This window comes from Leptinotarsa decemlineata, unplaced genomic scaffold (genome assembly GCF_025532065.1).
Source record: "Leptinotarsa decemlineata unplaced genomic scaffold, Ldec_3_MD MMD2_tig00001621_RagTag_RagTag, whole genome shotgun sequence".
NCBI classification, from domain to species: Eukaryota; Metazoa; Arthropoda; class Insecta; order Coleoptera; family Chrysomelidae; genus Leptinotarsa; species Leptinotarsa decemlineata.
The window spans coordinates 2,630,412-2,643,283 of NW_027412566.1; the positions used below are offsets into that span (position 1 = coordinate 2,630,412).

A 12,872-nucleotide genomic window follows, 5' to 3' on the forward strand; every position below is an offset into this window, starting at 1 on the left:
AAAAAACCTTACCCCAATATTCACAAATTGTGCATTCACCAAAATTCGTAATAGATGAGTTTTCATAACATAAAAACCATAAAAGTCTATGCAGGTGTGGTTGGGCTGGCGAGTTCGCCAATATATAAAAATTGTACATTCTCCAAAAATTCGAATATATAAGTTTTCATAAAATAAGAATCTAAAACCTCATTCGAAAGGTAATCAAAATGAACAAGAGGAAGAACAACCACTTAAGTTGAAAGAATTGAGCAAATAATTATGGGGCAAAAAACTACCAAGCACAATTGATTCATTGGAAACAATACTCAAAAAACAAGGCATTCGTTATCCAGTATCAAGACATCGGCTGGGTTTTATCAGTGATACTGGGCTGATCCACGAATGTACTACAGGTGATGTGTTTTAACAAAACCGGTAAATGATAAAGGAATGCCAAAATATTGTATATGCCGTTTTTTAAATTCCAGACACAAGATTCATCACCGATTGCGATGGGTTTTTCTTCAACCCGCTGTAATTACTTTTGGAATTGCAAAGTCTGTGATGAACTTACTCATAAACACGTTATTGGGAGATTTTCACCAGTTTTTCACGATTCACTTTCTTACTGATAATGATTCTATTTCTGTATCGGTGTGCCGGATGTATTAGCTCACAGAGACTTTTTGGTTTTTGTCCAATGGCATTATTTCTCTAGGTGCATTGACAAAGTTCACTTATAAGTTTTGGAGCAAGCTTGATATATGAATTGGAGCTAAACCACCTGAAAACCGCATCACAAGGAAAATTCTGATTTTTGTATTTCCTTATTTTGGTATAAGTCACTTATTCATAATTTTGACAAAAGACCATTTCTAAATTCTGGCGGTCAATAAATTTCTAAATTTTGGCGAAGGATTTATTTTATAATTTTGGCGAAAGCACCCTTTTCAAATTTTGGTGACGGTCCGTATTCTATATTTTAATAGACAATTTTTTTTCTTCCTTGGAATCGCCCGTTGAGGCCCATCATTTTATTCAAATGCTTTTTCTATCTCCAACTCAGCATACACCAAACATTACCATTACCAACTATTTTTGACACTAAACACTGAACTTTGATACCTTCTTCATTCACAACCATCTTCAACGTGAGAGACCAGAATTTCGAAATTCAGTACAATTTGAAGGATGAAATGAATAGTTTTGTATACATTTGCTATAGCCAATATCATTATGACTTTGAAAATATTCAAAAAAGATCTGTACCCAAACAGTTTTCGATTATCCAGAAAAGATGTTCAAAAGCAACAATTTTTGAAGTTTATGATGGTTAAAGATTCAGTATTCAATTTTTTATTTATAAAGAAAATGTCAAGATATGGAAATTGTATATGCCTCGACCATTTGAGGTATCAAAGGTAAAGAACTAAGAGAAAATCTACAATTCCGAAGAAAAATTAGGCACTACCGCTTGTTCAATGATATGTGTGGACTAATGTTTTTCAATCTGATGTCATCGGATATAATCCATTCATTTTTCTAGTGGATCTGCCTCTGTTATCAATTTCTGTGATGAAAAACACAATAACTCAACGGCTCAATAACTAAACCAACAGAAAATCTGTTTTTCACTATTAACAAAATTATATATTCCATAACTACATAACCCTGTATAAACTCCGTAATCTATTCATCCCCAGTCCCAGCTCCTTCTCACATTATAATGATGTTATTACGAAATAAAATTCCATGTATGATGAAATTTGTTCCAGCTAGACATTCAAATATTTAAGAAATATTATGGTGCTTTACTCTTCGTAAAGTGTCATATTTTATGCGGATAACGCGACTTTTATATCATTTCATTTTCTTTTTTATATTAAAACGCTTTATTATGAAGCGGTTATAAGCAAAATTTATGTTATCTTCACCGATAATGCTGAAAGGAACAGGTAGAGCTACGATCAAAATATAAGGATGGTTGCATAGTTTTATGACTTGTTCATTCTGAAAAGAACAAAGTGCTATCGATTCATAAATAGTATATTCGAGAGTAGCTTTGACACTTTTGATGGTTGTCAAGATAATAAAAAAATAGCAATAAACAAAACATAATTATTCAGATTTCAAGGAAGTTTTATTATGAACAATGTTTATAGATACAATTAAATTCTGTTTCTTCAAAATAACGATAAAAATAAAAACAACAATAAAAATTAATAAGCGCTTCGGGGCGATTTCATTGATTTAATGTATTATATACATTGACATCATTATTATTATTATAATTATTATTATTATGTATGAACATGTATATGAAAAGTACAATTAGTACAACTGCTGATAATAATACCTTGCGGTGTTGAAGAGCCCTTTAATATATTTTAACTATCTGAGTTAACAATTTCATGGATATTATCATTTAATTCTTGAAGTTAAGAGGACGATGCTGTAACGCTGGAGCTATCTATTGGGATTATTCTTCCAGCAATATCCTTTTTATAAGAAATAGATTGATGGATGTAATCCTCAGCTACTGTTGTAGACTTTCATCCTCCGTGCTTCCTGCTATCCGTTGAATTTGTTCCTGATTCTGATAGCAAAGAAGCAGAAGACCTTCTGAAACAGTGACCTGTATATTCCTTTGGTTCCGGAAGGTTCAGAAACCCAGCAATGATAGTGGGCAGTTTTCCAAAAGTGTTTATATCAACTGGGTTGGCACTACATTTATAATTTGAGAATTCCAGAAAAAAATCTTAATGATTGATAACAAAAGGACATAATGAAACGTATCTGTTAAAATACTCATTTTTTTTCCAACAATGCAAAAAGAACGATCTATTTTCGTTTTTGTAGTTGGAATTTGAACAATCAATAATTTATCCATCAATTCAATGTCTTCTATTAATAAATAGTACACCTCTTTAGGCCGGCAGGCTCCATATATTTCGAAAATAGAAAGATAGATAGATTTCATTGAAGTTTTCAAATTGAACGTATGAAAACTCAAGTCTGTTAAGTAACTGTTAAGTTCATGTCAAGCATATTCTTTATTATACGTTTTTGCATCATGAAAATGCGTTCCAAGTTAGTGCTTTTACCCCAGAACATAACTCCATATTTGAGGAAAGGATATACGGTTCCATAGTATGCTGTTTTTAGTGCATCAGTATTCAAGTGACTTCTCAAAGTTCTAATTGCATAATATTTGCTAGCCAGTTTTCTTGCAAGATGCTCAATATGTACATCAAAGTTTAATTCGTCATCTAGATAGACCCCTAACATTTTTGTACATGATGAAAAATTCAACTTTTCAGGGCCCATGTTCACATACTCTGGAATAATGATGGAAGTATTAACTGTTCTGAAAACTATACAATTAGTTTTGGCTGTATTCAAAAGAATTTCATTTCGAATGAAATATGTTGAAGATGTAGAAACAACATTCAATACATCACTTTCCAAATTCATATGGCAATCAAGAGGTATAACAAGATTGGAATCATCAGCATAACTGACAAGTTTGGTACTGGTATTTTTTTAAATTTCCGAAAAATCGTGTATATAAATGATGAACAACAAAGGACCTAGCACACTTCCTTGTGAGACACCTTTATGAATATCATCTATGTCAGAGTAAAAAACTTCTGTTTGATGTTTAATGCAAACTTTTTGTTTTCTGTTGCTAAGATACGATATCATGAGATCTAAAGCTTTACCCCTAATACCATGATGACACAACTTTTGTAATAAAATAGAATGGTCCACACAGTCAAAAGCTTCACTCAGGTCCAGAAAAACACCACAAGCCTTGTTCTAGCAAAGAATGAATTTCATCTATGAAATCAAACAATGCTGTTTCTATATTTTTTCCTTTGAGAAAACTGTGTTGGAAATCATTGAACAAATTATAGGCATTGAAGAAATCAATAATTCTAGTAGATATGATCACTTCGAATAACTTAGAAAAAGCTGTCAACAAACTGATTGGCCTATAATCACCCATATCGTTCTGTTCTCCCTTTTTATAAAGTGGTAACACTATTGCCATCTTCATTTGATCTGGAAATATTTCTGTCTCTAAACAAGTATTAAAAATATGACAGAGTACGGTGGAAAGTGAATGAGCACACTTTTTCAATAATTTAGGTGGATAGCAACTTTCATTTAGGAACCTTTGGACTTGTTCGAACGTAAGAGAATTTCATTTTTTTTTGGGCCTATAACTTTCATTTTCCCGCTTTAAAAATGGTATTACCTTGAAATATTTGCTCGTATTAACCCCATTTTTAGATAAGCTAAGAAGATGGCTTCGCTGAAAATTTCCTTCAACGTTTTTAGTCTACACCAGCTAAGAAAATACATCAATCTTTCTCAGCAGTACGACATAGGGTCGTACTGCTGAGAAAGATTGAGAAAATATAGTTGATGGATTGTAAATAATTCAGATTGTACTAAGAGTTCATTTGACGAGAATCTGTAGTTTTTATTATACATTATCTGTATAAGCCATTTTTGTGTCACTTCTACGTTTTTAATATAATTATTAGTTATCACACCCCAAATAAATATGCCATAGTTTTTATGTGTTTGGGCTAGGCTTGCATAAAGTATGTTCATTTGTGCAGAGTCGGATAATTTTTGATACAGAAGTTTGTTATCAATGACTTCAACTGTTTTGTTATGTATTCAGCGTGTTTGTGCCATCTATAATGAGGCCTAGATTTTTTATATGTTCTCTCTTCTTGACGTCAATGATACTGCCGTTATGAATTGAAAAGACAATAAAGTGGGTCTTACAAAAGTTTACTGTTAGTAGCCTACTATCGAACCAATGAAATAAAGTTTCCAATTCCCTTCTGACGATAAATTTCAATTCAATGATCAAATAACCAAAATACTTCGTTTGCATTTGGAAACGAAGGCAGCAAAATAATATGTCAGGAGTTCCCCCAAAGAAAAGACTTCAGCTTCATGCTGCAATTGTTTCATTACCGAAAATTAGTTTTGATCTTGATAATAAGAATAAAATATAAGTTTATTCATGACATTTCATAATATATACATGGGAAATAATAAACAAGCTTCTAAATAAACTTATAATAACCTAAGGAAGTGAAACTTGCGCCAAAGTAAGTCACAAAATAAGATACATCTTTATAAATACAATCTTTTCTGCAAATAACTTTCCATTAGTGTAGTTTCACGAAATCCAATTGCTTGTAATTTTTCCAAAAGTATGGAATGGCTGGCTGTATCAAAAGCTTTACCTAAATCAAATTGTGATTGCAATTTTTGCTACATTTGTTTTCTGTATTGTATCATTTTTAATTTCAACGCCATCGCCCGTACTATAGAAACCTCAAACAAATTTCTGGAAATAATGCGACAGATTTCCACTCGGGATACTTTGTCTTTTGTAGGGGACCTTTTTGTCTTTGGGATTTAACCGCTCAATCTGAGCGAGCTGTTTAAGTATCCTTCTATTTGTGGAAATATACAGATACTGGTTGGTCTATTGTTTTTGTGAATTCGAACGGTAATAGTGATATTCTCCCTCTATTGTGTCACAATGTTTCTCCACAGTCAGACTTCGAGACTTTTATGTGAAATATGGTTCTTCACCGTGAAGATTAATTTATGTTGGAAGTAGCGTTGACTCGAGGACATGTCGCGAGATTGAGTTTTGTTCTCGGCTTTTCTGAAGCGTCTGGAACCTGTTGAGTTCGTGCGAAAAGTTGGGGAGTAATTAATTTTTTCTGTTATAGCTGTGACGCAACATTCACTAATATCTGTTGGTTAGTACTTGCCAGAGCAGAAAATATATGTTGCAAAAATGAACAAAAAATAATATTTATAATAGGAAAAATAAAGAGAAACTGGGAAATCATTTTAAAATTTTTCTGTGACAGCACACAATTTATGGGATTCGAAAACTGAGAAAAGTAAAGAGAGAAGTATAAATAGTACATAGTAAACTAAATGGTGAATAACTGAACAAAACGGAATAGGTATATTACACTAATAGTAAATATTTTCAAACGGTTGAGACATCATATTTCTTTTGAAAAACCCGTCTTTATAACAGAACAGAAAATGTGGAAAATTCCTCATGTGAAGGAGAAAAACTACAGTAACACCCTTTATAAAGATGTGTAGATCATACAGAGAAATTTCTTTCAGGAAGAAACATCCCTTTTGAAACATCTGCTTCCATGTGAACATTGATTGACTCGAAAATCAATATTTCAAATACAGTTTATACTCTAAACGCTCAATTTGGAATTCAAATACGTGTCATCCACATAATATATAAGAGAGCGTTGATACAAAATTCCACTCAGTGGTGTACTTCAATGTTTCGGGACAAAACACCCTTCTTGTTTTCGTTTTTTGATAACAATACTAACCGTATACTTTGTGACCTTCATTGTGACAAAAGCAAAATCGTCCCTTCCGGCGCAATGTTATGAAAAAAATGAGTCTCTCAAAATGAGTCTCAATTCAATTCATATGAACCCAGATAGATATAATTTGATTCGTCTTTTGTTTGCATTGTACAAAATGTTGCTGATATTTTGTTATGATAAGTTGTGAAGATAATTACAGATACATCTTGAAGTATTATGTTAGAGACATTATAGTCTGTTTTATGAGATCCTCATCAATTTTGAAGACTCATTAAATCATGATGAATTGAATTTGAATTGAAATTGAATCTGTTGGCGTTATTTACTCTAGCTTAATAAGAGGTGATGGCCATTTGATTCTTTAATGGCTTATGCCTTTGAACTACAGTTAAAATCAAAATGAATGGCGAAGTAACAACATTCTGTAGTGGTCTAGTTATAGTTTTCCACAGGAAAAACTATACTATCAAATACTATCATTACATCTCCATTATATACATTTGATTGAGTTCTGTCTGAAATTTTTGGGAATTGTTTATTTCTTTTTGGTTCCTAATCAAATGATCAATTGTCATTTCAGTCAGACCAAATCTGACATGATAAATATTTCTTAGGTAAGTTTCTTCGATTTGAAGTGATATCCATCCATTCAAAGGGCATACATGATACAATGTGCATCTTATTTAATATGGAATTTGCTTCTGTTCAATTTTTTCAGGAGTAATTTTGAACTTCAGTTCAATATAAAAAGTCACCATAATCCAGTCTCATAGTAGATAAATATTATCGCACATTCTGTGTATGATGACGATCATCTGTCATTTTCTGAAACAAAAATTTAATATGACAAATATTGCAGATTACAAGGGAAATGTTTTTGTTATCATGGATATCGATTTTCAGAAATCAGCTACTGTTGAAGTTGTATTTCATGAAACTGCATCAATAAAAAATCACGATGGTGTAAGATATTTATAAACAGTATAAATATCCTGTATTCGATAGAAATTGTGTCAATCCTGGCTGAGATAAATCACGAAAAGTTTTGGGAGAAGTTAGTCTCCAATTCATTGTGATTTCTCCACATGACATCTGTTTGTCTTCTCTGTATTATGATTTTCTCAAATCATCCAAATTATCATCAGTAAATCTGTTAAATACATTCAATAAAATTTCAATGATTGTTGATTAATTTCTGGCGACTTGCAAGTGTTTCTTAATAATGACTACATACCAGAACTAACTGCATTTACTTCCCCCCTCTAGAGGACAGAATAGATTTATCCAGATGGCGTCGCTTCCTCTCTAAGTTGGTAGCGTTTGTCTTTTCTTTACGACTGCATCAACTGTGCCGTGCCGGACCCACACTTGAGCTCTCTCATATAATCTCTGGAACCCATTAGTTCGGTTCAGTGTTGTTCTTCCATGACTACCGCGTAGAGAAATTATTCTCTGTCGACAATTAATTCACATTCCAAAGTCACGAATGGCAAATGTCTCGGACTGATCATTTTTGACTTTTATTACAAGGGTGAAAGATACAAAAGATGACAACTAACATCAAAACAGTTTGGTTATTGATTTATTGAATTCAATCCTCCACCAAGATAATACTGGTTGATAATTTACAAGTTTAAGTAAATACTTACGTCAAAGTGACCTCTGACATTATGCATCCAACTATCAACTACGAACTGCCTTATAAAGTACTGTTCCCGAGTAGGGAGGACTGGGTCCTCCGGGAGGAGGAAATATTAAAATAAAAATAATAATGTTCATTTCATAAGATTGAATACATATACATATAAACAAGTAGAAATAAACATGACAAGTCACTGAAGCTCATAGAGCTTGTGAGACAAAAAAAACTGAAACAATAAACTAAGTTAAGACGTTTTGTGAGTGAAGTTATTTGGAATGGAAAAATAAATAAAGATATCATGAGCATGAATCAGTGAACAAACAATATTACAAACGAAACTATCGGTCATAACATTCATCATCCATACAATAATTGAAAGACATATGTCTTATATTTCATTCAATGTTCTGTTCTTAATATAGTCCTTGATGACTGCACATTTGTAGAGTTGCTCTTTATTCTATAAGGTAAGTCCGTGTTCAGAAGGATTGCAACAGTACAGAATATGGTGAACAAGAATGACATATGTGAATTAAAACATATGAATGAAAGTTCAATATACGTATAAAGCTGGTGTAGATCATGAGCCACATCTTTTCTCATTCAGAAAATTAGTATAGCCATCCGAAGAGGAAATGCAGCTTCGTTTTTCGGTACTCCCCCTGATTCCAAAAAACTTGATGAAATTTACTTTGTTTCCTGAAAACCAATTTCATAAAGAAAAGAAAGGTAATAAGAAACCACTTTATGAAATTAAAATAAAAGCAAATGGAAAAAATACTTTCTCTCAGCAAAATTCTCAAATGGGTTTCGAAGATATTTCGGATTGTTCAGTGATAAATTCTTCAGTCAAAACCTTTGAGTTAAATGGTTTAAAAAATATTGGTAACATGTGTTTCATGAACAGCGTAATTCAATGTTTATCAAATAAGAGACGGTTATTGTAATATTTGAAAAAGGATGAATCCATGAAAGATATCAATACTAGTATTTCTAGTATGAAGGGTGCTTTGATCAAACCGTTTGCAGAGGTCATCAAGGAGTTGTGGTCAGGAGATTCATTTGATAAAGTAATAAATACACCCTCCTCAAAAAATCAGATTCAAAGTTTTGCTCCTCGATTCATGGGTACTTCTTATCAAGACGCCCAGGAGTTTCTGCGTTATCTTTTAGAAGGATTACATGAAAATGTTAATATAATTAATGAGAAACCTAAACCAATCTTAACGGAGATTGACGAAAAATTGAGCGACAGTGGAAATGCACAAGAGTCATGGCTCACATATTTGAGGATGCATAACTCTAAGATTGTAGATAATTTCGTTGGCCAATTGAAATCCACGATGAAATGCACACACTGTGGATACTCTTCAGTAACATTTGATCCTTTCTGGGATTTGTCTCTCTCCATACCACAAAGAACCCACCAATTGAGTTTGTGGCAATGTTTGGATTCTTTTACAAGAGAAGAAACTTTGGATGGAAATGAAAAACCGACGTGTTCGAAATGCAACGAAAGGACAAAATGCACAAAGTCCTTATCCATCCACAAGTTTCCCTATATTTTAGTAATACATTTGAAAAGATTCTCTCCAACGGAAAGTAGAGGCAAATTAAATGACATTATCGAATTTCCTCTAGAAGGATTGGATATGGACAATTTTGCAGCAGAAAATGTGGCTACTTGTTACAATTTATATGCACTTTTAAATCACAGTGGGACTACTAACAGAGGACATCATACAGCATACTGCAGATACCTGTATACTGGCGCGTGGCACAAATACAACGATTCACACGTGTAACCAATTTCACCAAAGTCGCTTGTGAGTGGAGAAGCATACGTCCTCTTTTATGTAAAGGATGGAACAAAATCGCACCTTTAAGATAACCGAGGGAAAGTTTCTTTGTGCAATTATTACCAAATATTGCTGATCATCTTGCCCATATTTTAATATACGATAGGACGGAAAACATTGACAAAAAAGAAGAAGTGTGTAGCAGACATTCAGTTATGAGGCGTACGCTTTATCCTGACAATATTAAGGAACTAAGAACAAGACTGACTTTTGAAGACTGGTTGCCTGTATATCATCTACTTCTTAATGAAGCTTTGCAATATTTCATTCAGACATTACTATGGTATTATGATATATCATGTCCAAGTAAACATGTACATATAAGAAACAATGGTAATCACACCAAACGTTGGGTAACAAATGAAATAACTAAAGAAAGTAAAGAGTTGAAGGATATGTTTTGGATTTTATCACACTCTCATGAAACCAATTCCATTCTAAAGGACGGATACAAGGCAAAAGTTAAAGAATACAAAGAAAAAGTTAAAAAGGCAAAAAGAGACCATTATTCGTCGAAAATAAATAAATCCGCAAATAAAACTAAAGAAACCTGGAAAATTATTAATAATGAATTAGGTATAAAGAAGAAAGATGGAAAAGAAAAAATCATTCTTCAGCAGAAGGATACCGTTATCTCTGACCCACACAAAGTTGCATTAACTATTGCTGAGCATTTCGCTAATGCATCAGATTCCGCAATGTTAAATCATTTTGGTCAGAATATGTCTCTTCCCTGTACTAGAGTAGAAAATGTCACCATCAATTATCCATACCCATCTTACCCTATCACAGAATATGAAGTAGTTGATTGTCTTAATAGAATGAAAAATAAGACATCTTCAGGATATGATGAATTATCGATTATAGTTATAAAAAATATCATAGACTTAATACTAAAACCATTTATATACCTAATGAATCAATCACTTATACAAGGGTTCTTTCCAGATGAATTTAAAAAAGCATTGGTAATTCCTCTGCACAAAAAAGGTGACCAAAAAGTAGTTGACAACTACAGGCAAATTTCTCTTCTCAGTTCTTTATCGAAATTGTTTGAAAAAATAGTGTCTACAAGAGTGATTTATCACTTAGAAAAGAATAAATTAGTAAGTACTTCTCAGCATGGTTTCAGGCAAAACAGGTCGATTGAAACAGCCTCGTGTCACTTGCTTAATTATATATATAAAGAGATTGACAACAACAAATATGTCCTATCATTATTTTTCGACTTGTCAAAAGCCTTTGATACAGTGTGTATTGAAACTTTAATAGATGAATTGGCGCCTCTAGGACTTCCAGCCAATATAATAAAGTGGATACAATCATATATGACAGATAGAACCATGATAGTGAGATGCAATAATTCAATTTCACACAGTCAGGCTGTGAAACTTGGGGTACCACAGGGTTCAGTTCTTGGGCCACTGCTGTTTCTTCTTTATGTAAATGATCTTCCACAATATTTAGAAAACGTTCATGTCACCATGTTTGCCGACGACACAACGATAACAATATCCGATCAGGATGCAGAACAGCTTGCGGTTAAACTGGAAATGGTTGTAAATCAATTTTCATCCTGGTGTCAGAGAAATAAGTTAATTCTAAACACGTCCAAATCGGTAATAGTCAAATTTTTTCACCGAAAATTGTTACCCAACGAACTTTTTGTAATTGACGACATCCAACCCTCTATGGAAACTAAATTTTTAGGCACTCATTTAGATGAGAGTATAAATTGGGGTAGACACATTGAAAGTGTATGTTCAAAACTAAATAAAGCCTATTTCGCTATTAAACAAATGAAATCAACTATGAATATAGCAGGCTTGCTAAGCATTTACTATGATATGGCATATGCACATATTAATATGAATATATTGGCATGGGGTCGAGCAAGAGAATTCTTGAGAGTGTTTGTTTCCCAAAAGCGTTTAGTAAGACTGATTTTTAACTTGAATTATCAAGACAGTTGTCGATCTATCTTTAAAGAAAATAAAATTCTTACGGTGCCTGCTGTGTACATTTTTCGATGTATTATCTTTGCCAAACAGAATATAGATAATTATTCGTGTAATTCTGAGAAACATGAATATAACACCAGACACGGCAACTTATTGAAAATTCCTAAACATAGAACGACATTCTATGAGAGGTCTCCGGATTACAATGCAATCATATATTACAATAAACTACCAGAATCACTCAAACGGACTGGAAGTAACATCATATTTCAAAAGAAAGTTGAAGACTTGCTATTAGAGAAATGCTACTATAGTTTCCAAGAATTTTTAGACGATAATTTCTGAAAAATAAAATCTGAACTAGATCTGTATACGTTTTTATATATTTCAATTGTGTATGTGTTTATATGTATGTATAAATTTATTTCTTTTTTTTCTTTTTAGTGACGTCTTGTATAAATATTAACATTTTTAAATTTATACCTAGTATTAATTCTGATTATTGATTGACTTACCATATATACACTATGTATCGTGAATGGTGAATAAAATATTATTATTATTATTATTATTATTTATTTTTTGTTAATTTCATATAAGTATTTTATTGATTTGATTCAATTATAATTTTATCAATATATAAATATTTGAAAGTTTAACTGTTAAAATAATTCAATTTTTCTTTGTCAACTTTTTTTGTCGGATGGGAGTTACAGTGTGGAGATAATAAAATAAATATTTTTATACCTTTTTCAACATACAACTCGCCCATATAGAATTAAATTTTTTCGAAATCATTACTAGTAAGGAAATAAATATTTCGAAATGAATTTCATTCTGTGGGATATATTTCAATATCTAGCGTGGTATTAGCTGGGGAAGTAATTGTTTTTCGGCAGACTTTTACCACACCCTACTATGTAGGTAGGTAATTGGGAGAGATTATTGTTTCGAAATATCTATTTTCTTACACGTATGTATCTCTCCTCGGTAGTTTTCGCTTTTGAACATTACT

The 12,872-nt window shown here is 32.3% G+C and overlaps 1 pseudogene; it reads left to right on the forward strand.

Annotated features, from left to right (window-relative positions):
• The first annotated feature begins 8,748 nt into the window (after positions 1-8,748).
• On the forward strand, positions 8,749-12,420 carry LOC141482610 (ubiquitin carboxyl-terminal hydrolase 2 pseudogene; annotated as a pseudogene).
• The last annotated feature ends 452 nt before the right edge of the window (positions 12,421-12,872 follow it).